Source organism: Leptidea sinapis, chromosome 6, assembly GCF_905404315.1.
Source record: "Leptidea sinapis chromosome 6, ilLepSina1.1, whole genome shotgun sequence".
Lineage (NCBI taxonomy): Eukaryota > Metazoa > Arthropoda > Insecta > Lepidoptera > Pieridae > Leptidea > Leptidea sinapis.
The window spans coordinates 1,361,367-1,380,378 of NC_066270.1; the positions used below are offsets into that span (position 1 = coordinate 1,361,367).

Sequence of the window (19,012 nt, forward strand, 5' to 3'; positions counted from 1 at the left end):
GTTTTTCAATAGTACAAAGCAAAGCAAAGGCCGGGAAGTAGGCAATTGCAGGTCGAATATGAGTTTGAAGGCTGAGCCGTAGGCGAGGACTTCACTAAATACGAGACAGGCAATTGCCATTTCCCGCCGAGGCATATATAGTGATTTTCTCAAACGGATGCAGGGAAATAAAACACACTTTTTATATTATATAACATAAATTAAAAGTACTTAAATTCCCATGATTTTTCAAGTTAATGCCGTTTTTAACATGAACACATTTCAGCATGGAATAAATTGCCCATAATGTTTTTGGCTTTTTGATGGCTTTTGAGTTTTAGAAATCTCATTCAAATACGCCAAAAATACTGTTTCGGAGAAAATGTTCACTTTTTTCTCGTTTTTCCAACTCATAAAATTTTCATATAGCTAGGTACTTTCATGTATTTTGCTTTTGACTTCGCTGGAAGCAGGTTTTCCATTTCCAATTTGGCTTCTGATCTTAAATCTGGTGGAGAAAAATCTCCATTTCACTCTCTGAACCGTTGAAACTCATTTTAATTATTATTAAATTTATATTTATTAAGTAGGTATGTAAATAACAAGTCAAGACGAATATTCAGCTTTGCCGCCAATCTTTTTTTTATCATCTGTGCCGACAGGCAAACGCAATGAGACTATGGTATGCCAAAAATAACAAAAGAGATCCGATCAAAGAGTATTTACTAACCCCAGCAAGCTGTTTCATACAACATTGCAAGAGCGTTGTAATGTTCCAGAATCAAAAAACGCTCCTGCAATGGATTTGATTTTCTTTGTCCGAAAATACGATACTTCGCGTGTTCTTTCTTCGAAAATAATGACAATATTTCCATGCATGTTTGAAAAAACGTACTTTATAAGTGTTAAATATAAGTACCCAATGGAAATGATTCTCATTTATGTTGTGTGCACCTGTAATTGACTCATACACTGTATTTATTGTTGGATCACCTATAAATAAATAAATACTTATTCTATGTTTACGTTTCTTTAGCGAAACGGTCAAGACGTTCATCTGATAATAAGTGATACGTCATACCCATTATAACACAGAATCGCTCAGGATTCTTGATTGATCCCAATTGCTGACTATTTTCGCAATTGCGTTCGGCCCTTAATGATTTAAGATATTAATTAGTCTCATTAGCCCAGTTAGTTCACTGAGTACGACGCGCACCGAATTTCAAATAGTGCTGGCACACTGCTGCTGCAGAAAAAGCCGCGACTTTTTATGGAAGAGAGGATAACCAAGCGAATGGTTCATCTGATAATAAGTGATCACCGCCGCCCACATTCTCTTGCAACAAACGAGCAATCACACGATCGTTGCCGGCACTTGGGAATAGTTAAGTGCTTTTATTTAAGGTACCCATGTCGTATCGTCTTGGAAACAGGAAGACAGTTCATTCCACAGCTTGTTTGTTCGTGGAAGAAAGTTCCTTAAAAACCTCACTGTTGAGGAACGCCACACATCCAGTTAGTGGAGATGATGTCCCAATTTGTGGCATGCGGAGGTGGGATTCGGCGGCAGGAATCAGGTGGAACAGATCTTCACACCCCCTGAGACACTCCCCGTGATGAAATACTCGCATAATGCCTTAATTTTATTTACGGTATGTGTGGATTGATGCATCTACTGTTTTGTGCTATATGTATGTACTCAAGAACTCTTGTGTTTTTATTTATTAATTTTTCAATTGTTTTACTCGTGTAAGGCATTTAGTATTTGACGGTTGAGTATTTTTATTGCATCACTTTACATATAGTAATTGAAATGATTTGTAAATTTAATTGAAAATAAAAACTTGAATACATAATCACAAGAACTTAAGACTCATTTTCCCAGTAATTTCACTAGCTACGAAGCCCTTCTAAAACAAATTAGGCGCCGTTGTGGTACCCATAATCTAGCCGCCATTCTGTGCAAAGAAGCCTTCCACGGATAAATGCCCTAAGTCGCCTCTTCCGACACCCTTGGGCCTGGGACTTCCCTATTCTTTTGCCTATGCCCAGGGGAAGCAGGGCATATAACACCTATATAGTCATAGATATGCTTTATTATCTTCCTTTACCATATAAAAGTATTAGCTTTTGAACTTACTCGCGCTTCGTTTCCAGGTTGAAATGACATGGATACTTTAAAAAAATCATAAATAAATAAATGACTGGCAACGTTTCTGTGATGCCTATAATGGTGCAACAGAGCATCGGCGGCGGTGATCTTAAAGTCATTAAAAAATTGTAACTTAAAACATTAATTAAAATCAACATAAAGATATCAAACTGGGCGAAACAAGGGCGAGAGACTAATGTATATGCTTAATATAAATTACAACTTCTTAAACGAACGTTTTAAAGTATTATTACATCATGGCTAAAAACTATAGAAGAAAAACTTCTTATCTGATAAATAAACTATTAATGACTCAGGACTTTTCGTTTAATGTGAATTGTGAAGTTTTTTGTGAGGTTTCTTATCACAATTTTGAGTACAGCTTTACAATTGTAAAGCAGGGTAAACGAATGTTATCTTATGGCAAGTTATCACTCACAATACTTCATCATTAACACGTGCGTTGCAAGCGGCCGAATTTCACGACTTTCACAACACAGTTATTTGTGAAGAACCAACATGTAGCATAAATCAAATCAAAGCGGAATCATTTTATTCATTCACGTCAAGGAAATGACTGGAGTGATTCCAACGCAAGATTTTTTTTCTTACGTTGACATTAAAATGTTTAGTCTAATGACTTGAGCATGGAAATAATATTATCTATGTGCTACGTAGTACCAAATATTTCTATAAAAAAAACTGTGCCTTTTTGGCGACATTAAATTAGGATAAACAATGTTTTTTAATCATATCAAATCGGAATCACTTTATTCATTCACGTCAAGGAAGTGATTTGAGTGATTCCAATTTGATTTGATTTCTGTCAGCCAACGCGGGAAATTTGATAATTACAAAATACCAGCATCTTGGCATAAAATATTAAGATTTTTTTCTTCTTAAGTTGACATTATGTTACTGTAATTAAATAAATGTTTAGTCTAACGATTTTAACATAGAAAAGTTAACCCGAAACTCGTTGCTCTAGTGTCTAGAAGAAGACACGAATCTTATATGACTAATAGGGTCGACTATGTAATTTGGCGTAAACTCTTAATTGCACGATCTTAAATCGAATCCCAAACGCTATCTGAAACTTGAATCGTCGCTTTCGCTGACGTCACGAACGGTCTCTTTAATCTATCATTGTGCCGCCAGAGATTATCTCCAACAGCCTTCGATTCTGTTGTAATGCGAGGCTCACTTTGCTATTGCTGTTATCTGCTATTTGCTGAATGTGTTTCTGATGTTTTGCTAAGTGTACAATGATTTCTTATTAAATAACTTTGAACGGTGATTTAAATCAGCTTAATCGCGCTAGAGTATACGCGTATTATGTAAAAAAAATTATATCTATACTAATATTATAAAGCTGCAGTGTTTGTTTGTTTGTTTGTTTGTTTGAACGCGCTAATCTCTGGTACTACTGGTCCGATTTGAATGATTCTTTCAGTGTTGGGTAGTCCATTTATCGAGGAAGGCTAAAGGCTATGTTTTTTTTTTCAAAATTAGGGATCCGTAATAAAATTGCTATTTTGTAACACAAGGTGTAAAATCGAAAACCTATTTTTGCGTGCGCTGCAAAAACTATTGACAATAGAACAAAATGATGTACAATATATATATAGGCAATATTTTATTACTTATAAAACTATCGCGTGAATTATACTTTATATGGCAAAACAACGTTTGCCGGGTCAGCTAGTAATATTATATACAGAGTAGTGTTTTAAATAAATGCCAAATGTTTTAACTGAGTATTCTTGATGATAATATTTTTAGTCAACAAATAAAGTACCTACTTAATTTCTAAAATGTGCAAAAAACGCGTCATTTGTCAGAAAGAAAGTGACGTAAAAATATTTTTTAAATAATAGAACAATTACTTTAATAATAATAATGTATTATAATTGAAATCTTGATAGTAAAATGTCAATTATCAACCAAACTACACACGTCCACAGGACGACTCCTGGACAAAGGCCTCCTCCAAAGATCTCCACGACAATCGGTCCTGCGCTGCCCATCATCCAACGTATTCCGGCGATCTTGACCAGATCGTCGGTCCATCTTGTGGGGGGCCTACCAACACTGCGTCTTCCAGTACATGGTCGCCATTCGAGAACTTTTCTGCCCCACCGGCCATCTGTCCGTCGAACTATGTGCCCTGCCATTAACATAGGAATGGTACCGGTGGCGGAGGGCGCGATTTCAGTTTTCCAACCGATTTATGAATGAAATTGTGAATTTTAGAAGCGCACATAATAATAGCCATTGAAATTTGTCAATTACTTACTAAATTATTTCGTGGGGAAATTTATGGATTCTTTTTTCTTATATGAGATAAGTAAATATCTTCAGTATATTAAATGATAAACCAGTTAAGTTTTGTTAATTATAAAATGTACTGTGTATATATAAAAAAACAGACGGTCAACTACCTGAGCTACATGTTCCGTACAATCGTACCAGCTATAATATTATTATGAAAACTTACAGATAAATGGACGGAAATCGGAGTATTACTGGAACTTAGCGGTTCACGGTGGTTATGCTTCTGGCGTAAATCGGGTACGGAATCATTATCTGTAACACTGTCTCGAGCAAGAAGCTCTTGTAGAATGAATAACAAAAAATATGACAAATCAATGAACTCGCCTGCGAAAAACAATCCTAAAATATTTATGGATCTTAAATGGTCAATCAAATAAAAAAATGGTAAAAGATCGTAAAGGCCATTCACATGTTCAATAACACTCCACTTAAATCATTTGGTCGTGTTTAATTTTTCTTTTATTGGGCGACTTGGTGTCGCTGTATTAAGTATTGATTACTGCCACGTTACTTAGGCCCGTATTAATAATAATATCAATCTCAAACTAGAACTTGAGTGCGTCTCAGATGAGTCACTCATGAGACTGACTTGAGTTGTGAGCGACGCCTTAAGTCTGTTGCTAATTAATAGACGCTACTCTAAGATTATTCTCAAGTAGCAGCTGGAGATAAACTCATGTTTCTTTTTTCTCGGCCTAGTGACCAAAATTGAGCCAAATTTAATGAGTTGAGATTGAATGATTGGTTTAACGTTTCAATATTTATAAATTTAAGACAATGTTTTTACTTTATTCAATTTTCAACAATTAATATTATTTTCATCTTATTCATTATTTTGATGACTATTTTTGTGATACAAGATTTTATCTCATTTTAATTCGTTTGGTAAGTTATCAGGCATTAATCAAACAACAACGAACAAATAGCTACCTGGCGCTAGACGTAAATGACAGACGGACGACATCGGTTTGTTCAAAAAGCCACAAAAAACAAATCGTTGTTGTTGCGAGAATACAAAGCAATAGTTTAACAAAAAACAAAAAAAACACGCTATATAAAATTCAACTAAAAATAGAAGATAAATTTAAATTGAAAATAGTGTTAAAAAACATATTTTTTTGTAATAAAAGCGTGGGTTGTAGAAAATTATTATTTTAATAATTGACACTCGCCGGAATTATTCAGTTCGAAATTTAAAAGTGGTCATCAAACACCAGTTAAACACTAATCTTCCATTAAGCCGTTCCACACAACGTCATTATATCATTCTTGTTTTTTTTAATGTTACTCTAAATGTTGAAGATTTAACTGTCACTAAAACGTCTATAGATTTCAATTGAATTTCACAATGATGTTCTTTACATTTAGGCAAATATGCCGAAAAAAGGCCGAAAAAATATGGAATAAGCCACAAATTGCACTTTAAAAAGCTTCGACTGCTAAATCTATACATTGCCGCATTTGCTCCAAATGTTTAAAGTATTCTTGGTCAACAAACAGCAATGTAATCAACACGATTAAGGAGAAAAGTGTGCTTAAAATGTCTTTAAGCACACTTACTACGTGTAACTTAAACAACTATACCTACATGTAACAGATAGTTTGAACCATAGTCTTACAATATACAAGCAAATAGACGACAAGAGAGCCTGATAATTGAAATTAAGATATTTTTATTCAAAACAGGTTTTAAAATCACTTATTGAACGTCATACCTGAGAAGAACGGGCGCAAGAAACTCGGCGGGCTTCTTTTTTAACCAAATATAAGTTTTCTTGAGTGTATTATTTGCTATGATTTGTCTTTTAATCAATTCGACACATGTTTCGCCTCTATCCGAGACATTCTTAGGAGATGTTGACTCGCCAAACTGTTGCACAATAATTCTCGATAATTATGGATTTCCTCAAAATAACGCCTTATTCAATAACTTGTCTTTTTTTAAATGAAATATCGTCACAATGTTATATCGTACAATAAAATTTACTTTAAAAAAATGTGGTATCAATAAGGTATTGTAATTAAGTGCGTCCATGCGTCCGTCGCGGTCCAATGAACGCGTACCATAAATGGCACTGCATTGTAACGGACAGGGCGTATTACTAAACAATAGGTGAACGTCCCGTATACCTCGTTACTTCTTCTCACAAAAATATAAACTTCAGTTGAAATTTGATTCATTTCCAGGTATAAAGAACTTTCCGCTTTCCCACACTCTTCCAAGTGAAACCTTAGCTGCACGCGGAACAAACTCGACCGACTTCTCAGGGTTCACTACCCAGGGGTCATGTGCATCTAGTTACTGAGACTACGATGCATGCCGGACTATAACGTTACATTGAATTAATAGTAGATAAAATTACTTACCAATGAAATTCACAGACGGATCATAGACGTACCACCCGGTTACATTAACTGTGGACCCTATGTCGATGACGTCACATCGTCGCTTTGTTAATAATATTATAACACATAACAAATAAACAACGATTTATTCTTTATTTTTTGAAGTGAAAACTTCTTTAGCATCGTTGTGGATTTGAACATTGATGAAACGAAAAAGCGATATAGAAAAAAAGAGACACATAAATTCATAACATTTTGTGGGAAAAAATGAGAAGGCAAGCATTATACAGTGTTGTGGTACCAGGCGATCATAGTGGAAGAAGAGATTTTCTTATGTCTGACGCGAGTATGATACGATACACCAAGAGATCATAAGTATGGTAGCGGTGATAGTAATGTCTTTCTACCAGGAGTATTATTATTACGAAAAGTCAATGAAAAAATCTGGGTTAAGTAAAATTTTTATTTTTATGTCAGTACTATTACAAGCGACACAGAACAACAAAACTATTAAGAAAAATCAAAATGTAACATTGAAAACTTTAAAAAACCATGAAAATATCACAACATGTACCTGAACCGGAAGAGCGCGAGGGGGTGAAAGGGGAACAATAGGGGGCTTTCATGGCCGTGTGGTACAATATGTTAGCGTATAAATAAACAAAGCGTGCGATAGAGAGAAGAACACCTGTAATGAACCAAAGAATAAAACAAAATAAATTTGCCAGTATTGCTAATACGCACTATCGGATTCTGAAAAGATATTGTGAACTAATTTGATGATTCTGAAGAGAAAACTTCTTTAGCGGCATTGAACACTTTTCTTTGGGTAGGTATAAAATGTTAATCTCGTGTCAGGACACGTGGCGTGATCGAAAAATCGTAAGACAGTCGTTGAAATTGGAAAATGGATGAAAGATTTATACTTCTAACTACATAATTATCTTAAACTTGATGATCATACGGTCATTGGACCTAAACACCGCGAGGTCGAGGGATCGAATCTCGGCCGCGAAATATTTGTACAGTTTATTTTTTTGATTTTTAATCTTTGTCACTAACGAAGACTGATACAGCAAGTAAGAAAGGGTAGGCAAACCTTTTGGTCCTATAACAGATTTTGATTGACTAACATGTTGCAACTTTAGCTCCTTATTATTTTGAATATTAAACTAACTAACGCACACATTGACAAACTAAAATCGTCACTCATGATCGGGCTGTCAGGTCCTCTATACCAGGCGTTTCCAACCTTTTGGTATTCACAATAAAAAATAGCCAAGTGCGAGTCGTACTGGCGCGTAGTTGATGCTGTACAGTATACCCATAATAAGTATAACATGACGGACAGCAGAGGCTTATTAATAGGGTCTCGTAGACCTTTAAGTACGAAACCTTAAAAAGAAACGAAAATAAAAATATATGGCTAAAAATTAAATCTTCGTTATTTTAATGTGAATCGTACACATCAATAGTCAGATGTTTTTGTACTACGTTTTTATTAAAATAGCTGTTCCTGTTGAAAACGTCTGCTCTATTAATTCTAGTCTATGATTATCATATCGTTAGTCATAGTTCAAATTAGAATATTTTTATTCTAAATAGGATGTGACATCACTTATTAAAAGTCAACAACCACCCTTTCCAAAATGAACGCCTCAGACCTGAGAAGAATAGGCGCAACAAACTCAGCGGGTTTTTGTTTCATCGAATAAATATGTTTACATAATAATTGATTATTGTTGGATTAATATAATTATATCGCTTTATAGACCAGTGTCGATAATTTTTGAAACCAAAACAAATAATAGTAGGATGAACCCCATTGGAAATGGGGTAGAATATAACAAATATGAAAGGAAAAATAAATTGAGGGCGATCTCAGGTCGGGAAGTGGGAAAAAGGGGGGGGGGGGGGGTGATTAAGGGTTTATCTCGATTTCCTGCAAAACTGCAAGTCCAATGGAAATAAGTCAAATGGAAAAGTTGTAGAGGTAATAAAAAAAATCTACAACTGTTGTTTTTACAATTATTTCACATACCCTCATCATAATTTATGTGAAAAATTCAAAAAACCAAATTCTTGGTTTTTTATTTTTATCTTTTCCAAAATCAATTTTTTTTTTTTCACGAAATTTGGTGAAAATTTACATTTTATGTCCCAAATACACTGTTATTTATTAAAATTGAAATATTTATTTTTTCACCTTATTTTGACTCAAGTATCGAAAAGAACCCTTATTTTCAATCGAAAATTCAACTGTCAAAATTAAATCTATTTATAAATATAAGAAGGATAGATTAAGGTAGGCTAGATTCATAGTATATATTGTTCGATTTGGGTTAAAGACTTTACTTGTTTGTATTTATTATTCTTAGATATTATATTATTGGTAGTTTCATATTTCGTCATTGCTGAAGATGGAACCTGTTTGTTTATAGTATTTTTGAAGTCCATGCCTTTTCATCCGATGTCTTCAGTTGGAATCAATTTTAGAAAATGATTTGTACGAGTTTTACTAGGCATGTCTCAATCCCCGTGTAGGCATCGAAGTAGTAAGCACGGGCTTTGTTCTTCACCTAATTCACATATCCGACTGATGTTTTAAAAATGGAGTAGGTAATTATGCAAAATCAAGGCATGTTAAAAGTTGTTGCGATCTAAATTAAAAATGTTTAAGCTTCCTAAAGACGCTGACACAATCTAACTATAGAGCGAGAATCGTTTATTGAAATTTTGGCAACCTCTGCTTGTGGCTATTTTTTTAACTATTACCAAACGTAACCATAAAACTTCAAGTTTGTATAAAAATTATAGAAAAAACAGATTACTATAAATTATCAACAAAAATCTACCTGTTTACTCTGGCAACCATATTTTTTTAAATTCTTGACATTGACCCTTAAAATAATGTACAATTTAGTAACAATTAAAATATATAGGTGCAATTTATATCAGAAAATTAATTATACTAAAATAAATTACAGGTACTTGCAGACAATTTTACATTCTTCACAATTTTCTATTCAAACTCGTATGTGCTTATCTATTTAGTTATTTCCTATTTTTTGTAGGAAACATAACTTTAAGCGTTGGAAGACCCGACTCGTGGTCTTTCATACATTACTATCTGTAACTGATATAGGTTTGACGACGAAATAATATTGATTTAAAATTATGATTAAATACCTATTTATATAATAGAAAACCTGACCTATTCTAATAAGATGACCTTATAATAGGTAGGTACAGTTATAACTAAAGAAGACAACCCTAATGTCGTCAGAAGAGACAAGAGTCACGCGATAGAAAGAGAGGCAACTTCTAGGTGAATAAAAATGAAGGTTAATAGCGCTGTGCGATTGATTCTTGATGATTTGATTTTACTCCAAATATTTCGAATATCTTTACACTTCTGCAAATTTTGTGAAACTGAGAGGAATTTAAACAACATTTTAAATAGAACTGGATATTCGTAAATAACGATTTATTCAATTATTATTCTAAACAAGTTTATATTTATTTCTGGATTTAATATTGTTGCTATCATAATGTTTGGAACATTCATTACCTATTGGTATATTATAACCGCACGTTTTCAAGGAAATTCACCCTGCACTGCAACTTGGCGGCGCATCCATTGATGATCTAACAGGCAGGGTAGATCACGTACCATCGTCTGGTGATGACGGACACATAATAATGATAAAGGATTCTAAAGCGATTTTTTTTTGTTTCAGATGCTACTATTACAAATTGGAAAGGGCTGTTTACTGAGATTATCTGATTCGTAAGTATTATTATTATACCTGCTTACTTTAGTATTAGCTTTATATTAAGTAAAATATGGACTTATATTGTGTCTTTTACTGCATTATCAATGGAGTGTTCCGAAGAGCTATAGCACCACACGCCATTAACTTAAATTTCTTTCAGAGGCTTTTTTGCATAAGTAACCGGCTAAGTAAGTTTCACCCTGCCTAGCCGGTCTTGTCTGCCTTCAAGCAGTACTGTGCAAGCGTTATTGTGTTTCGGTTTAAAGGGCGCCGCAGCAAATAAAATAACTGGGCTAATGAGACTTAACATCTTAGGTCTCAATATTATTCGAAATTTTGGATCAAATCAAAAATCCTGCACGGCACTTAATTGACAGGGAATATCAATTCAAGCAGGTAAAATTGTTCATCTCGTCATACTCACAAAAAAATAATTCTCAGCATTATGTGACGCGTTTGTCTACAACACTGCTTTCAAGGAAGTTACGACCAAACTTTGGAACGAATTTTGTGCAGTGTTTCTAGGACGATTAGATATGGGAATACTTGCAAAAAAGGTTGATAACTCTCCTCTGACTTATCTGGTACCACTATATAATATTTACAGTATTTTTATTTGGGGATTTTATTTTATTTGGGGAGCTTACAACAATATTTACAAATCAGTCAAGTAAACATAATTCTAATTCCCACTTACAAGCTTCCACATATAGAAAGAAATTTGCTTAGTCTAACTAACTATAACTATAGATTTAGAATAGAAACATTTATACATACCTACACAGATATAAAGTACACTAAACTAGTCTAAAGATTTCGTAAAATCCTTTGCGAACGCACTTTTTATACTACCTACCACTAAAAAGATCAAATCGGTTATCAGTTTGGTGATGCGTGGTATGTAACTGTTTATTCTATATTGAGAATGACTGGTAGGTATGTAGAGTAAATCATGCTTTCTTAATATTCGATTTGGATTTCGTAACTCAATCATTAATGTATAATAATATAATAAATAAATAATTATAATGGTATAATGTAAGAGATATAGGCCATATCAATGCAAGCACCAACAGTATTTATGAACAGTATCATAACATATTATCCTTAACTTAACCGAGATACCGTCTACACACTTCAGTCGTTCAACTAACAATGCGTTAAGAATCAAGTAGGCCACTGGCCCATCTCTGCCAAGTCTCCCGTCCATTTATTTTACAGTGCTACCAGTCAAAACGCTTCCGGTACTAATTGTGGGGTCGTACAAGTAGGCGTATGCGTTCTGAAAGTATTGTGTGAATTGACCGTTATTCCTCATTGAATAATATTCTAAATTCAAAACGTGAACATAAAACGTGTTATGTACTGATTATAAATTGGCATTTGTTGACTTTATTTTAAACGTAGCAAAATAGTTTAGTAATGTTCTACTCGCGTGTCGCTCCAATCATTCTTTAATACTATGAAGGTCAATAAGAATGTCTTTGCACTCTTTATTGACTCGTTCAATTAAAACATTAGTTTTACAATCAATTACTATCATGTAAAGATATAAATTTATTCTTAAGTAGAGAATTTGCATATTTATACAATTTATTCAAGCCTTATTTCAATTTTATGTCGATGATATGTTTATATGTTGGCGGTACTAGTGATAAATGAATTCATAACAGTGTTTTAATTGCTATTTTATTATCTAATAAATCAAATTATCAAGAAGCTTCTTCCTAATATAATAATAATAAACAATATCGATAAATAACTTTCCTCAGTAAAATTTTGCATTTTAATGATTCATTCCTTTATTAAATTCAAGTATTGGTTTCAAAGAGAAATTTTCAACAGATTTGTTTTTCTTGGAACAAATATTTCGGTACGAATGGTTGATTCGCGGAATAAAAATGTCGCAATTAATAAATTTGTCAACATGGCGGCCACACATGCGATTCAACTTCGTTTCAAGCTTGGCATCTCTGTACAAAAACGCATTAGAAAGGTCAATGTTGTAAGTAGCCCTTTTTAGGATTATTTACCGGAAGGATAACCAACAGTAACTCTATTACTCCGATGTCTGTCTGTCCACGTGTCTGTCAGCGTGCTGGATCTTAGCAATACACAAGTCGAACTCGCCTACCGCTATGTGCAGTTATCAGATTTTCCCTATACTCCTGGGAAAGGGAGGCTTCTTTGCTCAGGAAGTCGGCTAGATTATGGGTACCTATTTCTGCCGTGAACCACTAATATGTAAACATTACTGTGTTTCCGTCTGAAGGGCGCCAAAGTTAGTGAAATTACTGGGCAAATGAGACTTTACATCTTATATCTCAAGGTGACGAGGGCAATTGTAGTGCTGCTCAGAATTTTTGGGTTGAATATTAAGACGGTATAACTTATCAAGATTCATAGGTCAAGGACCTAGGTCAACGAAAAATTTCGAATTCCCTTGAAAGTGTTGAAAAGTACGTTTTTTTGCGGTATGAAAGGCCGTATCTTTATCGATATCACCACGCATTCCCGAGATAAAAGGGTCTTGACCGACAGCAATGTGACGACATCCTAAAAATAATTGCCAGATACAAATTTTAAAAGATTGCATCCTTAACAAGATTAAAGTGTTTGAATAGTACGTAGTGTAAACTTCGCATTATGTACTTAGTAACCAGCTCTACTTTATTTATTTTTGAAGTAGTGCAGTAGAATCGCCATATATATATATATATATATTCGAAATGACAAAGTATCTGCTAAGACATTTTATTTTGTGGAATTTATTAATTGATTCCCACATACCGGTTCATAGAACAATTCAATCAACTGCAAGGTAACCTAAGAAACTTCGAGGGAGTTATTATTTCGAGAATACCTGATCATTTGGAAGACGTCCTCCAGCAGTGGACATCTTCCAAACGATCAAAAGGCCTCCCGCAATTAGGCAATCTTTACCAGATTATCAGTCCATCTTGTGGGGTAGCCCCCCACTCTGCGTCTTCCAGTAGGTGGTCGCCATTCGAGGACTTTACTTTCCCAACGGCCATCTGTCCTTCCAGCAATGTGCCCTGTCCACTGCCACTTCAGTTTCGCAATCATCCGAGATATGTCGGTGATGTTGGTTCCCCTTTTTATTATGGAAGAGGAGGATAAACGAGCAGTTGGGTTACCTGATCTTAAGTGGTCACCGCCCACATTTTTTTGCAACACCAGCGTTGCCGGCCTTTTAGAAAAGTGTATGTGATTTCTTATATATATTCTCACATGTCGTATCTTCCTGTAAATCTGTGTGCTACAGATTTACATTTTTGATTCGATCTCGCAGGGAAACTACGAGCATAGTCTCTCCATTGCTCTCTGAGTGACCATGAGCTTTTTCATAAGGCCCACAAAGAGAAGAAACAAAAATACTAATAAAAAAGAAAGGTATCTTGAAACAAGTTTATAGGCGCCTATAAACTTGTCCTTGGCTTCATAAATCGACTCAGCCCGCGTCGGTGGTTGCACGTATATTGTATTGGCCGCAGATTAGTGCAAATTTGACTCAATGTTCATCGCTGCGTGATGTGTGTTTCCATCTGTAATCACATAATTTTATATTTCTTCTTTAACTCTATTCTTGTATTCATCATTTGATCTATTATTTTTTATTCCACTAATTAATTAATTGTATTTAATAACAAACCCATTACTATTCAGCCATTGCATATGTATTGAAAAATCGTGCCAGTTGAACACACGAGTGTTCAGGTATGCTATTATCATTCTGTTACGGTTGTCGCCATATGTGTGAGGGTCATTCTTGAAAATACTTCTTTTAGCACGTTTGGGGAAAATTATAAAAGTGAATTGTAACGTTGCGCGCGCACACAGTCATCTTAAACTAACAGGATGAAGTTGATTTCCAAATGTCTCTTAAAATATCTTGGTATTTGTATAATATTTATTCCTTAGTAAGTACAAAATTCTGTATTCGAAGTGAAGTCCTTGTTGTGCGATACAATGCCGTTGGTAGTGTTTAATATAAAAAAATTCGATACTTTTATTTATTTAACTTCTTTTATTTTTAAAAACTTATTGATGTCATTTTACTGAATAGGTAACGTACTGTTTTACGTATAACCCATATAACCCACATTCGTGTTTAATACCTAATTATCAACAGTTGCATGCCAGACCTTATCTACACCCATGCAATAAATCCACTATTAAAGATTCTAACAGTTAGCTTATTGCCAATTAAAACACCCAATGTCCTAATAACCATTACATCATCCAAACGAGTGTTGTAATGAAATTCAGTACAACATTATATCATCCGTTTCCATAGTAACACTCCTTTGAATGATATTATGGCTGCTAGGACTGGTTTTTTAATGTTAGCAGTAAGCTAACTGTTTCAGAATCTTTTATAGAGGATTCATATTATGGGTGAAGATAAAGTCTTGTATGGAACTGTTGATAATTAGGTATTAAAACACGAATTTGGATTATACATGAGAGTTACCCATATTTTGAAACACACTTATACTTAGGTTGAAAACACAACAGTTGCATAAACAACTACTTAATATCAGTTTTAAGTTTTCTTTTATATTTGCAATAGTTACGGAATAATCGCCTGGTGACACTAAAAGATTACAGCCAGTACATCTCAGATATTTTAAAAACCTGTGCTATTCTTGGATCAGCTTGGCCTTGTCTCTGAATTACAATTTCCGATTTTCACTTATTTATAGACTGTTTGCTACAACTTTATACGTTGCATGCAACACGATCATCTCAATGGCACAGTTTATTATTTGTCACATCAATATTGTAAAAAACCATACACTCCAATGGTTTCGGTAAACAGCTTCTAGTTTGCTCAAGGCATTCCGGTTTAATGAATGCATTCTGCCTACGGTCATGCTTGAGGGAGAGTTAGATTCTAACTCTCCGTTCGTCTAAATATATGCGTCCAATTATAACACTAAGCGTGGTTCTAAAGGTGACTGAACTAGAATCACGACAGCTGCGTGAATCACGTTGCAATTCTGCAAAATTGCCGCTTTATCTTCAAATGTTATATTAAATATAACGTATAAGTCGTGATGGTGGACTTTATTTATAGACGGCGAGATGTGATTGATTTCACCGCTGCTCGTAGTAATATTTGAGATGCAAAAAATTGGACTACGACAATTACTTGGCCATAACTATGTCATGGTAGATAACTTAAATATCCGGATACCATAAAAAAGATTCGGCCGACTATTCGTTAATTTGCTCCTTAGAATTAAAGAATTCCGTTACTTTGTTATGGATACCTTAATCAGAACCTAACCAAACTCTCACCAAACTATCTTTAAAGTATATCCTAACCAATAAAAAAAGAATCATCGAAATCGGTTGGCGCGATATTGAGTTATTCGTAAATTTATCATCCACTTTGCTATACGTATGTATAACAAATTTAAGACTTTTATGGTTTTCTCATTGATGCCACTGTCAGATCTGGACCAAATTACAATGGGACCACACGGGAAGCACCAGCTGTGAAATAAAAAAAGAATTATCAAATTCGGTTCACCCAGTCGAAAGTTTTGAGGTGAAAAACATAAAAAAAAGAACATACCGACGAATTTAGAACCTCCTCCTATTTTGAAGTCGGTTAGTAAGGTATTTTGTATTACAAAAAAATGCTTCCATAGCCTAGTGACCCTGCCTACAGAGTCCCAGGCTCGAATCCGGATAGGTACAAACATTTTTATGATGAATATGGATACTTTTTTCCGAGTCAATAGATGTTTATGACGACCTCTATGGTCTTCAAAAATTATAATATCAGATTATCACTAATTCGTTCACATTATTCCTTTAAAAAATAACTGTCTGTATAACTCTATAGCAATGGATCTGGTATAGCAAAATAGTATTTTTCATTACGAGTGCGGAAAGACTGTCATTGCAAAAGTTCCGACAAATGTATACCCGAAGTAGTAGGGATTCGCCGGTTCTGGCTCACAGTAGTAGGGATTCGCCGGTTCTGGCTCCTCGATTCTGGCTCACTTGTTCGTGATGCCTACTAAAAAAAAAACAAAAGAAGTTTGGTGTCAAACTGGGGGTTTTGATGTATTTCAGAGCGATTGCGCTGATCCGTTTTTCGATATCTCTTATAGTTTCAAAGTTAGCTTTTTAAATTAAACAGATCCATAATCATTAATAATCACTGGTCGTTTAGCTAATGATTGGTGAGCGACTCAATGTCTAAATTTCCATGAACGTGATACAGGTAATTTACTAATTACCTCTATTACATTCGTTACTACGATTAAAAAGACTATTTCTGTATTAATTATTTATTTTTAAAACATGATTTAAATAAAGTATATAATAAAACATCATTGCAGATTGTATCATTTTCAAAATATTTGATGAAATCATTCAAACTCTTCTTATTAAACTTAAAGTATAGATACATTATGCAGTACTCGCCACACACTGCGGTATATTCATTCTGTACTCTTGCAGTATTGTAGTTATACATTCTGCAATTCCTTTGTAAAAACATCAGCTGGAATCCCTGAGGTGGACGACCATATGAATCGAAGTATTGTCCAATACCCTGCTCATCAATGTGTATTGCAACCCAGTGAGTGCCTGGCTTATTATCACTATCTAAATTGCTGACAATATAACAGGGCGTTACAACATATATCGGAAATTGGTTTGCCGCGTAAACATTATTTTTAATACTGGGATCAATTTTGTTCAAATAATTCTGTATCTCGATTGTATTCATATTAGTTGAGAGCTTGTCAAGGTCTGTAAGGTCTTGTCAGTTGCGAGGATTGAATAGTTATGTGGATCATAATAACATAAGCACTCAATAAATAAGGCTTTAATGTATCTTATTCATGTATTTAAAAATTTTATGGTTACAATAAAACAAAATATCATTACAAGCGATTCAAATATAAATCTATGAACATTTGATGAAATTATATTTTCATCAATTTTATTATAATATAAAAGCTGATTGAAAACGAACTTTGTACCTACATACTTACGTAGTCATTAGTACAATCTGGAAATGTTGACTCCATTAAACTATCAATAATTGAACTTATCATTTAAGTGCCATTATGTTTCACCATAATAAAACAAAATATCATTTTATATACATATTTTTATTATATAAATTTATAAGGTAATCTAGTATTTAATCATCATAAAAAATACACAAGGATACAAACGATTCAAACATTAATTATTATATTCTAACTGCTGTAATCTACAGAAATATTACGATTTTTATCAATTTCAATAACATTATCGAATTCCGCATAAACAATACAGTTAATTGTTTGTGTAAGAGCTGATTCAAAACGAACTTCTAATCTTACACTACCATGTTTTATAAGATTCCAATGACTTGAAGAATTTGCTGATAAATCGGGTGTTAAGTCGAAGGCTAGCAAGCAAAACCCTTTGGCATATTGCTCTCTTGATACTCCATTGCCTTCATTTAGGAAATGTATACCTGTTCCTGAGAATAACGTATGATAGACCGTAGTAAAAATATTATTGTCAAACGATAGCTGTAAGGCTTTTGAAGGTATCTGTTCTCCATCTATGTATAAACAAAATGTATTAATATCATAATTTTCGAAATTGAATGGGTTTTTTGTGAGACTACGATTAAAGGATGCATTATTCACAAAACCGACTATACACCTTTTGGGTATTTGACCAAGGAATATGTTATCAAGGGTTTTCCCCTGAATGCCTGATGGTATAGTTAAAACTTTGACTTCTGCTCGCGTGATTGGATATTTTGCTGTGGTAGAGGAAGAAACTTTTTGATGTGCAAGTAGCACAGTTGGGTTGATTCGTGCTCTTCGAATAATAAGAGTTGCATCTGTAATAGACACTTTAAATTTATGGTCAGTTGATGAAGCCATGAGATTGAAATTTTCTCTAGAACGAACTAACTTTACGCACATGTCAACGCCATTAATGAAAAATTTTTCTTGGTTGAATAAATCTCCATGTAAATGTCCTATCATTTCTATTTCTTTGCTTTCACTAGCCAATTCTTGTCTTTTAATAAATCCTTTATTTTGTTCATCAGTTGCATCCATTTTTCCAGCTGTATCTTCATACCATAGACCACAAGTGAGATGAGATTCTTTTGCAGCAGGTGCATAATTCAATAGAGTTTCAATATAAGCTCGATATGCATATGTATTATTCGGTGGCGATACAAGTTTTTGATTTAAATATACATCAAGTTGACTGAAAAGTGTATGTAACCAATTATTCACTGGGGCCACAACTGTCGGTACTGTCAGTTTTGTATAATCTTGATTCAAAACTTTAGCTTTTATATGGAGTAAAGTATGGGATAAATCCACATAGTCATCACCTGCCCCAGGTACTTGAAATTCTA

General features: G+C 34.1%; 1 protein-coding gene across 1 annotated transcript in view; it reads left to right on the top strand.

Moving 5' to 3' along the window:
* The window catches only part of LOC126964887 (uncharacterized), a 389,045-nt gene that overhangs the window by 41,154 nt on the left and 328,879 nt on the right, over positions 1 to 19,012 (top strand). Inside the window, exon 2 of the mRNA XM_050808203.1 lies at positions 10,555 to 10,604. The gene's annotated coding sequence lies outside the window, so the exon portion shown is untranslated. The remainder of the gene's footprint in view (positions 1 to 10,554; positions 10,605 to 19,012) is intronic.